A 15,294-nucleotide genomic window follows, 5' to 3' on the forward strand; every position below is an offset into this window, starting at 1 on the left:
TGGGCTCGAGCCCCACATCGGTCTCCCTGCTCAGCAGGGAGCCTGCTTCCCCCATCTCCCTCTGCCTGCCTCTTTGCCTACTTGTGACATCTCTCCCTCTCTGTGTCAAATAAATGTCAAAAGTCTTAAATAAGAAAATAAATAATAAAATGAATGACAAATAAATTAAAAAATAAAATTAAAAGAAAATTAATTTGCAAATAAAATATTAAAAATTAACAATAATCATAAAACTAATAATAAAATAAATAAATTGATAATTGCCCAGGTTACATTTCAAAGCAGAATTTTCAGGACACCCGACTGGTTCAGTGTATTAAGCATCTGCCTTCTCGGGTCATGAGGCCGGCGTCCTGGAGTGGAGTCCCGCATTGGGTTCGCTGCTCAAAGGGGACTCTGCTTCTCCCTCTGCCTCGGTCCCTCCCCGCTGCCTGTGCTCTCCATCTCTCTCTGACAAATAAGTAAATAAAATCTTTAAAAAATTTTAGGGCAGAATTTTAGAAATAACCTCTAAAAAGACGAGCTGCCCAGATGGCTCATTCGGTGGAGTTTGTGATGCTTGGTCTCGGGGTTGTGAGTTTGAGTCCCGCCCTGGGTGTAGAGATGAATTCAGGTATGAGAAATAACCTCTAAAAACAAAGAATTTTGTCATTTTTCTCTACGGATAGATAAAAATCTATACCCACATATAAAAACATGTGAGCCATGTTATGTTGAGGCTCCCATTACTGAACAATTGGAAAGCGTGTGCAAATACAGAGGATCTTTGGTCAAAGCAAACTGTTGGACTGTTACCGATGGGATCGCAGTTCAGGATTTCAGAAACCCACCTCCCAGGCTTCCCGTACAGGGTGGGGGGTCGTCCTGCTGCTCCATGGCCACAGACTATCCAGGAAAACAGCTGGCTCCTGGCCTGGGGGAAATCGTTTTCAGCAGCAAAGCGCGAGGGAAAGAAATTCTCTTCCCAGGCCGAGTTTTCAGCCTCCTGAGCCCCCAGCAGCATGTCTGCGGCCTCGGGGGAAGTCCTTGCTTGAAGTTTCTCTGTGTGCCCCTGGTGTGGGTTGGGGCCTGAGCAGATGAAAGCTCTGGTACTAGGCCAGCCCTGGACACTGGGGACGGTAGATGCCACCCACTCGTGCAAGCAGGAACAGGATCCCACCAAACAGCTCTGCAGATGAGGAAGGGACCGACTAGGACACAGCGGGGGTGACCTGCCCACTGGGGACCTGACATGCAGCCGGGAGGAAGGGCAGGATCTAGATGGCCTCACTGTATCCCTGGGTCGCTGCTCCTCCCCTCTTTCCTATCTACCTTGTGTCTCTGTGTGTGCACGTGCGTGTGCATGTGTGTGTGTGTGTGTGTGTGTGTGTGTTGTCAGTCCCCTCTGTTCCTCTCCCCTCCCACCTCCCCCTGCAGTGCTGTCCCTTCTCTGCTTCTCTGTCTGCTGCCCCATCTTTCCCAACTACCTGCCACTGTGTCCAGGGCAGTCAGCGTCATCTCTCAGGCCCCAGGCCACCTTTCTTGCATGCTCAGGCCAGCCTCCTTAAAGCCCAAGCCGTACTTCCTGGGAGAGTGGAAAAAGGGGGCCCTGTGGGGGACAGGGGTCCACCTGGCCTATGGGCCAACTGCAAAGGTAGCTATAGGGGTCGGGGCCAGGGTGCAGGGAACGGGCCCCGCTCAGGCCCCAGTCCCAGTGTGGGGACTGCTCAGCACCTTCTCCCCCTTACCACCCTTCTCCAGCAAGCTCTAAGGCCTATACGGATGAGGGAAGGTCAGGGCCCGAGTTCTAGCCAGGCCTGCAAGCCTCTAGGACCCAGCTCTCAGCATGGACTCAGGCTGGCACCAGCCGACCCGCTGGGTGACCTGGGACAGGCGGTGAGTCATCTGCGTGTCTCAGCGTCCCCAACTACGGAACAGGGAAGAGAAGACTCCCTCCTTCTTAGTGTGCCTCTGAGGACTGGATAGGGATGAACAGACACGAAGAATTTGGGACGGCGGTTGCCGCAGTCAGTGGTGAGAATTCAGTTCTGAGTGGCAGCAGCAGCAAGAGAGAAAAGCCCAGAGACCACCAGGATCGCAGCTGTAGCTGACCGGGGGGCTTACCACCCATTGCTGTGCGGACCCACACGCGCCAGGGGACCGCCGGGGTCTCTGTGAGAGGGTGTTACCAGAACTGATTGCCCTTTGGGTTTCAGTGGGTGCTTGTGGGGATGGTCCAAGGAGACTCCACACCGGGTGCTGTCAGAAAGTAAGGAAAGTTCTGTCAATGGAATCCAGCCTGTGGGATCGTCAGGGAAAGTAGAGGAGAGACTCAGCTGTAGATGTAACCCCAGACGTGGGTGTGCCAAGTGTACACGGAGAGCATGGCAAGGGCAGGCCAAGGGCACTGGAACAAGAATGGTGGACAAAGGCAAGACGGAAAGCCCACTTGGACCTCCACTCTGTTGCTTGATTGATCAAAATGGGGAAAGAACCCTAAAGGTCTTCAGAGCATCTCCTAGAGGCCAGAGCCGCACAACACTGTGAGTCCACTGTCCAGGATGTCACCCAGAACCAAAGGGCCTGACAGCCAGAGAAGAAAGCAATGCACGCACATGCCGAGGGAAGAGAGGATGCATGCAGCCCTGCAATGCCCGCCTGACGGGTCTGCAGGGGGCGGCTATGGGACAGACTCCTGTCCCTGAGGGCTGGGGGCCTGGCTGGGGAGATGGCTGGCACCCACTGCACCCCCATTCCTCTTCCTCAGTTCAGCCCTCAAGCCCAAGAGATCTGTGAACCCCCCGAGGGTGGGGAACGAGGGAGTCGACCCTTCCTGCAGACCTGATTCATGCACTGGGCGGCGGCCCAACAGAAGCTGTGCACGTGCACAGGGGTTCCTGCACACGCGCTCATTCCTCAGGTTCCAGGTTCCAAAGCTGTGTCCTGGCAACAGGCCCCGGATTGTGCTCTAGGCCTTCTGACGCGACTTGGCAGCTGAAGGAGAGCGCTGCGAGCCTAGTTCGCTATCCTCAGCATCTGGCCTTACCGGACTGCTCTATGGGCACCTCCTTGAGCAGGACGTGCCCCTCCCCCCAGCCCCCGGCTGTGCGGGGTCCCCACCTGCCAGGAGGGCTGGTCCGCCCCCACCCCGCTCACTGTGGCCGCAGACTACTCTTGGCGCCCAGGGCTCGTCTGGCGGCCCACGCCTGGGGGTCCACTCGCAGGCGGTCCTCCAAGTACCCTGCGAGGTGGCAACCAAGCTCAGTCCTAGCAGGTTGCAGAAGGTACTCCTTGATCCTGGAGACCCGGCGCTTTCTTCTGGGGCTCCTCGCCTCTTTCTGCAGGTGGGGCTCCCGGGTGAAGGCGATGCTCTCGGCTCCTGGATCACAGGTGTCCTGCCACCGCCGCTGCGAGTCCATCGTGGACACGGTCCCCCCCTGTGTGCTGCAGAAGCGGGTCATCACCAGACTGCCGCCCTCAGAACCCAGGAATGTCCACGATGTCCCCACGGGGGAGAGGGTATGCAGAGACCCCAGAGAGAGCGGCAAAGGCACGGCACAGGTAGAGGAAAACCCTGCACATCCAGAGGGGCAAGAGACTCACAGAAAGGATCCTAAAGGAGCTGGGGCCCCGCAGGGGGCATTTAGGCCGCTGGGGGTCCAGGGAGGCCTCTCTTCCTTTGTGCCCAGGCCTGGGCCTCTGCAGACAGCCTTCCCCCGGCAAGAGAGCTTGGAAGAACCATGCAAGGGGAAGTCCCCCAGCTCCCATCGGAGCTCCTGCCCCACTCGAAATGCCATCACCAGTTCCTATAGTTCCACCAGGGACTGCCACCCGGTGCAGAGGAGGAGGCGTCTGGCCACAAGTCAGGCCTCGCGGCCCCCGAGGTCCCCCAAAAAAGTCAGCCAAGAGAGCCCCTTGTGTCCCGCCGGAGTGCCTGCACTTTCTCAGAAGAACCACCAGCTGGGAAAGGATGCCGATACCACCACCCGGCAGAAGGCAACGCAGAGGAACTGCTCGTCCCCAGCTGACTGTTCCAGGCCCCGAAAACGCAGGGTTTGTCTGCTGCCACACAGGCGAGGGGAGCCTCTGAGGCTGCCTTCACCCCCTGATCCGGGGTTTCGAGTGACCGCTGAGGACCTGGACCAGGAAAAGAGAGCTGCTCTCCAGCGCATCCAAGATGCTCTCCGAGGGGACACAGAGGCCACCTGCAGCTGTGGCCCAACTTCGCCATCCAGTGCCTTGGCCCCGTCTGCTGCAGTGGCTGCTCCCCTGCCAGCCTCTGACACCCAGGTCACCCCCATGGGCTGCTCCCCACCTTCGCAGCCTCTCCTCTTGGGGTCTCACCCTGGCTGCAGTGGGAGCTCCTTGCCACCTACCCAGGCCCTCTCCATGTTCTCCAGAAAGCGCAGGGCCTCAGTCACCGTCCCCCCAGGCCTGCCAGCACTGCCCAGGAGTAGTGGTAACCCGGGACCCACTGCCCAGGCCCCATTCGGGGCTGTTGGTGGGCAGTGGCCCGGAGTCGGCACCCTTCACAGCTCTCCCCAGCATGGACAGCCGGCAGCTCAGGCTCCAGACCCACTCCAGGCCCTGAGCACAGCTCTAGCCCAGCTATCCTTGGGCAGCGGCCCCCAGGCGGGTTATGTGGTTCCCTTACCCGCATCTGCCTCCCGGGGCACCCGTGCCAGTGCCCAGCCAGGTTCAGTTACCTCCACTGCTGTATTCGCCCCTGGCGCAGCCGCTGCCCCTGGCTTGGCAGCTGCCCCCCAGGTGCCCGGTGCCGTGTCCCATGCTGGGCCCAACAGCCAGCAGCCCCACCCCCCAGCTGGCAGCACAATGCCGGCCCCCATCAGCATGGGGCTTTCGGCAGCACCCCCAGGTTTGCGGAGAGGAGATGATGTTGCCGATCTGTGCTCCAGCTTTGGGGCTCTCAGCATCACAGCAGGAACGAGCAGGGCCCCAAGCGGCCCGCAGGGCTCCAGGGCAAGCCTGGGCCCGAACACAGGGGGCCGCCCACGTCAGAGCACCCTGTCAGGGACCGCTGGAGCCAGCACGACGAACCTCGCTGTGCCGGGAGCCCCGAGGGCCCCTCCCTCCAGTCACATCCCCAGGCACCCGACCAAGCAGAGGTCCAGCTCAGATGGCTGCAGCACTGCCAGCAAGGCCGCCGGCGGGGGCGGGGGTGTCCTGGCCTCTCTTCCTAGTGGCCCCGCCTCGCTGGTCAGCACGGCCCAGAGCAGCCTTGCCACCAAGACCCCCTCATCCGTTGCCCAGCCCTTGATGAGACGCAAAAGCGCCGCGCCGTGGAACAAGCCATCTTCCTCCACATCAGATCCCACTCCATGGGCGCCCAAGAGGCAGAGGCTCAGCTGAGCCAATCGCTTCCAGGAGAAGCAGCCGGTGTTGCACTTCCTCCCAGGTGACACCGGTGCCAGAAGAGTGTGGAATGGGAGACACAAATCGAGCCCCGACCTTGGCGGGCCTAGAGCAAAACCGGGCTCCCAGCCAGCCAGCCAACTTTGGGGAAACTTCCCAATCCCTGACCCACCATTTTGAAGGAAGGTGGGGGCTTGAGCCCTTGTCCGTGATCCCAGGGGTCACGGGCCTAGGGACAATACACGGAGATCCGTGTCCCTTTGGCCTCCAGTCCCACAGCTCCCGGGACTCCTGCCGCTGCCCACAGGTTTCCCCTCCCCTCTCCCCATGTTCTTCCCAGAACCTTTAGGGAGTATTTATTTTATTAATTAAAGCCTTGTTCTAGTTTCTTTGCATAGCTGTCCTGAGTCTCCTTTGTGGGTCAAGTGTGCAAAAGTTGGGACTCGAATGGGAGTTGGGTGCTGGAATGGGAAGCCAGACGCCATCGTTTCCAGGATCCCGTGCCCCAGCAGAGTGGGTAGGGCTAGAAGGATGGACCCTTGAAGAGTGAGAGTAGATTTTCAGTTTTGGGGATGGGCCTGGGAGAACACTGGCCTGGGGAGGGCAAAATGGGGAGACTCACCCTTGCCTATTGGAAGCGCTACTTCTCTCCCACTGGGGACCCCATGGAATCTTTTTGCTTCACAACCCTGGGGCAATGGAAAGACACTCCTGGCCTAGAGTATGGGTGTAGCATCAAAGATTGTGGCTCAGGGCAAAGGAGGACAGCTTTGCCTTGAGGGTGTGACAGCTCCCTGAACGCTGAGTGACATCCCACTTCACACAAGCACCAGCCTCCCTCAGTGCATCTCTTCCCTCTACCAGGCATTTGGGGTGCTGCTTCCTGATGGCCCTGGGGAGAAGAATGAGGTGCAAACAACTCATCTGTGAGAGGGACAGAGCAGGGACGACAGCTGAAAGGACTGTCACCCCCAAAAATTCCTCAGTCCCATATTTTTTAGATATAACAACCAACAAAGGAGGAGATTATACATTAGTCATGGGTCTTATAGGTCAACCAGAGGGAATGGGAGTCCTTTGTCGACCATAGTCTTGTAGGTAAACAGAGGAGGGTGTGCCTGGCCCAGCAGCATGGAATTGATAGTTGAGCAAGCGCACATAAAGGGATTATTCTAACAGCAGGCTTTAAGGACCCTGGCAGGGGTCAGTGACCAGGGCATCCCCAGCTGCTGGGCTTCAAGGACGTGTATCCTCCTCTCCACCGGAGGCCTGCTGCTAGTACAGGTTTTCTCAAGGTCATCGTCAAGCATGCTTGCGTGACCAGTACAATTCCTCATTAGTGATATTTTAAGCAGTCTGTCATTCTGAGGGATGGTTCCATTTCCCCCTTTTTGTTAATGCAGAAGCAGCAAAATCCGTTTTGCAAGTTCTCTAACCACTCGTCGTCAGAAAGATTTCCGTGAGCATCTGAGGACTAAGCGTAAAAAGATTATAGCAATAAAAAGTGTCATCATTCCACCTATAATGCCAAGACCAGTTTTTGGATCCAAGCAAAGGGGTTTACATCAGACAGAATATCATTAATCCTTTGGGCAAAACTGACTCTTGGAACTGATTGTAAGGATAGCGAGGAATGGCCTGAATAGTATCTTCAAACTGTTTAATATCCACAATTAAATTACCACCATAATGACTAGTAATTAGGCGAAATCTTGTTCCACAGTATTTCTCATTCATTATAGGTGTAGGGAGTAACACAGAAGGAAGAAACATTCTAATCACACAGAGGGTGAAGCCTTATATTTGGAAGATCTTCTCTCCTATATATGTTACAGCTTCTTCTAAATCAGAGACTCTTTCATGAAATCTTTGATCTAGGACTGTTTGTGGATGCCAAGCCTTGCTAGCATTCTCGTGCCATTTTTGCACAAATTGGGTGGTTTGTACGGTCTGATGCAAGGCCATTCCCGCAGTGGTAGCCGTAACAGGAATGGCTATAATTCCTAGAATAGTTCGGTCGGAGGCACAGGTGACAACCCGGATTTGTGATTCTTGTCTGAAGTGTGTGATATGTGTGTGGTGGGGCAGAGGTTGGGGGGACAGTTTTGTGGGACTGAGCCCCTGCTCTCTCCAGGTATCTATGTCCACATAGATAGTGTCAGATTTGAGTTACATTGTAGCACACCTAGCTGGTGTCAGAGAATTGTTGGTGAGTGGAACACCCCCTCCCACACCCGTGGTGGAATTGGGCACAGAACCCTTGTGATTCCAAATATGAGAATGTACAAAAACAAAACAAAAACCTCACACTTTTTGCTAGTTTGGCTAAAACAGAGAGTCTAAAATCAAAGCCTGGTTTACAAATGCACGATGTTATGAGAAATGTTGTTTTATGAAGGTTTCATTTCACAGGCATGATTGATTACATAATTGACTATTGCCCATTGATCGTCACGTCCAGCTGTCTTCTTTCCGCAGCGATCTGGCTGGTGGGGCTCAAGCGTCCATGCCTCTAATCACAAGTTGACCCCACTGCCAACCAGCCCCAGTTCCTAGGTGAGGTCCAAAAGCCACCTCATTAACATAACAAAAGAAACCTTCATTGCTATGCTCATTGGAAATTACAGAGGTTTTCTGCCTGAAATGAGACACAGAACAAATAGTTCTGTTATATTTCTATTTCAGAGAAATAGAAAGCAAAGGAATAATCTAAGGAATATAAAAAAAAAACCCAGATCAGTGAATAAACTTGATGTATTTTTCTAAGTTTTCAATAACTTTCTTTTTGTAGCATGCTTATAACATATTATAAATATAAATGTAATCTCATTTGGTTATCAGTGATATTTAAAACACAGGGATATGCCAACAATATTAGTTTAAATATTGTCTTAACTCTCCAGATATTTTAGTCCAAGAACATCCATTTTTAATTATATATTGTTTTGAAAATTTAACAACTGAACTAAGAAAAAAACTATGAGTTCTTTCAACAAAGTGAATATTTTGTTGGAAAAAAAAGGCTAGAAAAGTTATATAGTATTATATACCAACATCTTACCTCATAAAACTTACCAACTTAAAAATTCTTAAAAATTTAAAAGATTAAAAAAAATTTAGAAGTGTGCCTGGATGGCTCAGTGGGTTAAAAGCCTCTGCCTTCAGCTTGGGTCGTGATCCTAGGGTCCTGGGATCAAGCTCCACATTGGGCTCTCTACTCTGCAGGGAGCCTGCTTCCTCCTCTCTCTCTGCCTGCCTGTCTGCCTACTTGTGATCTCTGTCAAATAAATAAATAATATGTTTAAAAAAAAAGAATCACTGCTCAATATACTGATAGTAACATCTCATATGAGTACAAATATACACATAATTACATAAATACATATATTTATGTAAATATAAAAATATAACTTTTCTCATTGATGGAAGCATGAGAAAGTTGCTCTTCTGTTTATGCTTCCGTTGCCATAAATGTGTGATTAATTTACCCCACCTGATCCGAAAACTGATTTGAGATAGCCTATGCAATGAAATCAGTCCAACAGTGTAAAGGTAATCCAAAAACTTGTAATAAAGGAAAAGGTCAGTAAAATCATATAAATTCAATAGTATGTTTACTGTGTAAAGCACATGACAGTAACACATTACGTTAAAGAAAGATCTAATCCAAATATTCAAGGATGATTTATCACTAGAGTATCATGCAATGTTTCACTGTGCTAATATATATAATATGCATATGTGTGTGTGTGTGTGTGTGTGTGTGTGTGTGTGTGTGTATCTTGGTAGACGTCATAACATTTTTTAAAAGATTTTATTTGAGAGAAAGAGAGAAAAAGCACAAGTGGGGAGAGGGGCAGAGGAGCAGGAGAAGCAGACTCCTTGAGCAGGGAGCCCTACATGGGGCTCCATCCCAAGACTCCCAAATCATGACCTGAGCCAAAGGCGGATAGATGGTTAACCTACCAAGCCACCCACAGGCCCCATACCAACATTTTATAAACTTCAAATTTTGCAGTGATTACAAACTTTGAAAACACTAGGCATAAAAGGGAACTTTTTTTTTAGCACAACAAAACCTGCATATTTAAAGACATCATATATGTAATGAACAAATTTTAAGACATTACCCCCCTTTCCAGTTGCTCTTTTGTTGAACTTGTTTCTCTGACTTTTCAGGAATTCCACATCTGGATCTCTCTATAGTTTACTTTCCAACCTTGGAACTCGGAACTCGTTAATACCATTCAACTAATGATATTCCCTGGTTTGGCCCTGTCTGTCACCTTTGGAGGCTAGAAGAGATATCTACTTTCTAAGGAGATAATTAGCCATTCAAAAAACCCTCCAATTTGCTAATAGGCCAACTAGAAATTTAGGAAAACCTGTACAGTTTTAATGGATATGAACAATTCCTTCTTTGTAAACTATCTTCCTGGTTTATTTCTCAATTTGTATATGCATTTTATATTCTTGTTTTTCTAAGAATATGAGTATATAGTATACATGTATGTGCACATATTATGTGAACAGAGAAATGTCATAAATGTGTGATTCTCTAATGATGTTTATGGGTACATTGTGTTTGGTTTTATTTTTAGAACATTACTAGAAATATTAAGAATACAGATTCTATTAGGATATTTCTGACATAGAGTGTTGATCTCTGATCAATAGATCAGACAGACCCCTATAAAATAATTTGGGGAAAGGAAGATACAAATGGAAGAAGTAAGCAGAATTTGGAGTCCTTGAGATTATAAATAATAATGTCAGTTCTTAATATATTTCTTATAAGTTGTGAAAACGATTTCACTGTGTCTCTTATGGCTATGAATCTCAGTTCTGTTGAAAGCTTATTTTTGCCTTTTAAAAATTTTGTTATTATTTTCTTTTACGTCTCTTTGTTTAGTGTTTTGATTTCTTTTTCCTTTTTTATTGAATGTTTTTCTTACCTTATAATTACTAAATCAGAATCTCAAGTTATGATACTAAGTAATTGAAAATTTTAAGTCTCTAGTATTCTATAGAGATACATATGACTACAGAAATATGTTTTAAATATTGTTAAGTAAAAACAATTCTTAGGCACAACACAATTTAAACATCTATCTATCTATCTATCTATCTATATCTATATCGATCTATCTATATATATAAAAGTCAAAGTTTTGAGTAAAAGTTATAGCAAAAGAAGCCCACCAGAGTAGTTGCCTATTATGATGGGTTGATTTGGGGCCTTGTAATCAGAGATAGAGAGGGAGAAATAACATAAAATAAAATAACAGAGAAATTGTGCATGAGTTAGTATTTGTGGTAAAGACTGAGTCATTATTCACCCACACCACTGCCTCCTATGAACACAATGGAAGACTGTGTCTTTTAGACTCCGTATGAGTTGATTGCAACCATGGAAGTGAGTTCTGAATGATGAAATGAAAAACAGCACTTTTAGCGTAATCGTTACACCTTGTGCGTAATCACCCCTTTGTTCTCTTTTCTTCTGCTTGTGAATTCAGCATCACAGATGAAAAGAACTTGGATAATTGACTTACCCCGGAGAGTCTGCCTGGCTCATCACACTGGACTATGACTAGGTGAGAAAGAGTCATTTAGGCTGCTAAGCTGGTGAGATGTGGTGTCGGTAGAGTACCTAGCAATAATCACCCTTAACAGGATGATGATGGGGTACCAGGAAGCATATGATTGACTAAAAGCCGTTTCTGTGGGAGAAATGTAAAAGAAAAAGGGAAAAGAAAAACTGAAGAGGAAAGATTCCACACAACACTATTTTACAAAGCCTCCATACAAATCAGTGTTCATATGTATTATTATATAAGCAAAAGCAGAGAAGAGAATTCTTATTATTTAAAACAGTCACACGTTCAAGTTTTGTCCATATTAGAGTACTGGAACAAAATACTCCTTTCTGCTACTAAAACCAGATAACCCAAATAGAAGAGTTGTTTTCAGAAACTGGAAAACACGGCATGGGAGTGTGACACATAAGGCAAGAAAAAAGGAGGTTAAAGTCATGGTTACTTCATTTGCTATCTAAAAACACTTTCTGGATCATGGCACTGGAATGAGAAATCCAGTGGTAACTGTGTTGTCTTGTTGCATTGAGGAAACCTTTGGGGAAGCCTGAGCCAGCTGGTCATGCAAGGCAGAATACTCTAAAGGATGGAGGTAGGCAGAGGGATCCTTCTAAATTGTGGGTGCGTATTAATCTGTGCACACAAAGGAGTAACCTTCATCAGGCTAAGGAGGTGAACATTCTCAGGAGCTCTATGCTGGATAAATCAGAGATCACACAGACCTGGGAGTCATTTGGATAACTGGGGTGTTCAGGAGAGACACAGAATTGTTTTTTTGTTTTTGTTTGTTTTTTAAAGCAGGAATGAACTAACCTAGAGTAGACCTTCCCTACAAAGCTTAAAAAGAAGTGTCCCAACAGACCAAAGTAGTCAGTTAAAATGTACGTTATCCCCAAATGTATCTATGAATTAAATCAGTCTCAGTCAAATTCCAAACAGAAGCCTTATAGAAACTGAAAAGTACATTCAAAATCTATGCGGAAATGAAGGGAACTTAGAATAACCAAAATAATTTTGAAAAATAAGAACATCTTTGGAAATTTACACCACTTAAAATCAAGATTCTTTATAAAAGTCAAAAATCATGACAGTGTAGCATGAGCATAACGTTCAGACAGAACTGAATGAGGGGTGCTGGGCTGGCTCAATTGGTGGAGTCCATGACTCTTTATCTCAGGGTTGTGAGTTCAAGCCCTGGGGTGGGTATGGAGACTACTTAAAAATTAAATCTTAAGAGGAAAAAAAAAAAAGATAAAAGTGAATGGGCCAGAATAGCAAAACCAAAAATAGAACCACATACATAAAGCCAATTGGCAATTCAGTGGGGATAGAGATCATCTTTTCAACAAATAATGCTGAAAATAGAGGCTAGCCACATACAGATAATAAAATGAATCTCAAATTTTACCTCCTATCGTACACAAAAACAAACTCAAATGAGTCATAGACCTAACTATAAATAAACCCCAAATTATGAAACTTCTAGAAAAAAGAATAGGAGAAATTGATTTTCTGTCTGGCAAAGATTTCTTAAATAGAATGAAGAACACATAGTTGGACTTGTCCACCATATAAGAAGTTGGGAAGTTGCCACTGTATTCTAAGAAGTAAAAAAGTGAACAAACTAAAAAGTCAACAGCTCCTCTGAGATCTTTGAGAGGAGTGAGTTTACAAGCAAGACTGCTGTCCCTAGAATTGGAAAGAGAGGTGAATACAGAGAATCATAGATTACTATGGCAAAAATCCACCGGCAGAAAACTAGGAGCAGTATTGGGGTAGAGAAAGCTGAACGTTGACAACTTCTAGAAGCTCAGTATGGACAAGTCGAAGAGACAAAAACTCCACGGGGACCCAGTCATAGCCCCCCCCACTCCCCACACATTGATCTCTTGAAGTTTTACCAGGTTCTCATGGGAACCATGTGCATTCTGTTTTTCACAATGTCAGCCCTCAGGGGGATTTAACCACACCCTAACCTTCTGGTTCTTTGACAGAGCCTAACTGACCTAAGAGAAGCAAAATACTCAATTCCATTCCATTGGAGCCATCCTGTCTCACCGAATAGTGTAAATTCCTGACCCTCCATAAGATTGAACAAGTGCAGACAGACATTCACTGTGCTTTTGTTTATTTGCTCATTCATCCAACAAATCTTTATTGTCCATCTGATGTGTGCTAGGCACCGTATTCAATGAGGATCTAGCGGCAAAGAAATACAGTTCCTGCCCTCCTAAAACTGATATTCTAGTGTAGAAGAGAGATGGCAAGTAAGTAAACAAACAAATGCACTACGTAATTTTGTGTGTTAAAATTTTCCATGAGGAAAATCAATTAGGTTAAAAACCTAATTGTAATGCATGAAATGAATTATCAGAAAGCTTTTGCCTTTGGAAGTGATCTGTGTTCATAATGTTTGATATGCCTACTCTGGAGATGGGGGTACATAAAGGCAAAATTCTATGTGGACAGTAAAAATATAGAGCGATTAAAAAAAATAACACCCTGAAATGAGTAAGTGATTGAATTCGATTGGGTTAACTATGTGATTTTGTTGTTTAGATATATTATGATACGGTGTTGAAGTGAAATTACTGTGTTGGCATTGAAATCAAGTTCTGTAGTGCTTTCGAAGGCCAGGTCCTCAGACCCCATGATAGACAACAACATTGAAATATAAGAAGAGATAATGCTTAAGTCCAGTACATTGGCATAGTGACAACAATCTAAGTTCTCCTATTCCTCAGTGTACACAGAGGCAAACTTTTGATGATTCACATGTATGAAATGACCAGTAAGAACTTGCCAGTGATGAGATTCATTCTAAAGTTTTTTTTTTTATTCTAGAGATTTAGAAAGTTCTGCAAATAATAAACATGAGGTCTGCTGTTTGACTGCATTGATTAGAATTACTTAATTAGTATCTTTTCAAGGTGTAAAGGGAAAAGAGAATGAAACAAAACCATTAAAAGAACAAAATGAACACATTATTGGACAACTAATTTATTTTAGGGACAGGTAAAGCAGTTTTGTATAGATTGTCTCAATGCAAAGAGGAGAAAAAAAGAAAATAATGATGTACATAGTGGTGGATTTTTGTGACTCTAAACATTTCTTCCACTCATCATTAATCAGGGGTAAAATGAAGGCAAACTCTGGATGTTTGTAAGTGATGTTGATTTCTGTAAGTGTGTCCTACTTGGGAGAATGGGGCCACAGGGTCTAATTTTCAATCCCAGGGATTGTGGTTGCTTGAAGTTCTCACAAACTTTTTCTTCTGACTGAATCATCCATTTTACTGCATAAAAACAGATTTTTATCTTGAAAAACCTGTGGTTTAAAAAAAAAATTACTGTCAGTATCAATTCAAAGGGTGATGAACAGAAACATTCAGTGAGTTTTTGCTGTTCATTAGGACATAGCTTTATAAGCATATAACCCCCATAAGACAGACCGTGGAGACTAGATCAGATCTGGCTATGAAGTGCTGAATTTTGGTGCAGAAATGAAGCGTAAAATATTTGTCTCCATGGGGACAGATCCATGACTGCACTTTTTGGAAATATTAATTCATAAAAGAAGAAAACACATTCCTATTTGTTTGAGATATTTCTATATAAAACAGCCTACCTCAGATAAATTGAATCTTGCAAGATTAAAAAAATGTACATTTGTGTCTATTTGATGTGCTGTTCAAAGTCCTGATTTTACATGCAATAGCAGTACAGCTAAACATTGCAGTATACTTTTACAACTATTAAACCATCCAAGTTTATTGTGGTATAAATGTTGAAAATACTAGTAGCTATTTGGAGGTAGATATTAGATGGTGATGTTTAATGAGATGGAATGAATGGCAATGCAAAATAAATTCTCAAATAATTTTAAGGAAAACTAATTTCAATTTATTAGAAATCTTAATATAAGAATTATTTTTAAAAGTCTATGTAAGGAAATTCTGGAGGATGGTCAGTTGTAGAAAATGAACAACTAGAAGCATTAAATTAAAATTTCTGTTACCGTGCTAGGGAGTGAGAGGACATATGGACAAGATTTTAAAGATTTAAGGAATTTTGCAGATGTCGACAGGTAATTTGCCTTTATGTTGGACAATTATTTTTAGCCCATAAACCATTGATACAGAAAAATGGTACCAAAATTATGGCCTTTTTGCAGAAATGAAACAGTGTATCTTTGTAAGAAATACTCAAACATGAAACATCATTTAGATTCAACTAAATGTTATAAATATTATAATTTGTCTATGTTAAAAGCAGACGTTTTCACATGGATCAACTTTTTTTCAAGATTTCATTTGTTTATTTGAGAGGGAGAGACAGGGAGAGAG

General features: G+C 45.6%; 1 long non-coding RNA gene across 1 annotated transcript in view; it reads left to right on the plus strand.

The window, feature by feature from the left end:
• Positions 1–14,514, plus strand: part of LOC308356437 — a 35,776-nt gene extending 21,262 nt beyond the window's left edge. The window contains exon 4 of the long non-coding RNA XR_013968094.1: positions 10,872–14,514. This is a non-coding gene — a long non-coding RNA (uncharacterized lncRNA). The remainder of the gene's footprint in view (positions 1–10,871) is intronic.
• Positions 14,515–15,294: the final 780 nt, after the last annotated feature.

The sequence above is a fragment of the Martes martes genome, assembly GCF_963455335.1.
Source record: "Martes martes genome assembly, chromosome: 16".
Classification (NCBI taxonomy): Eukaryota; Metazoa; Chordata; class Mammalia; order Carnivora; family Mustelidae; genus Martes; species Martes martes.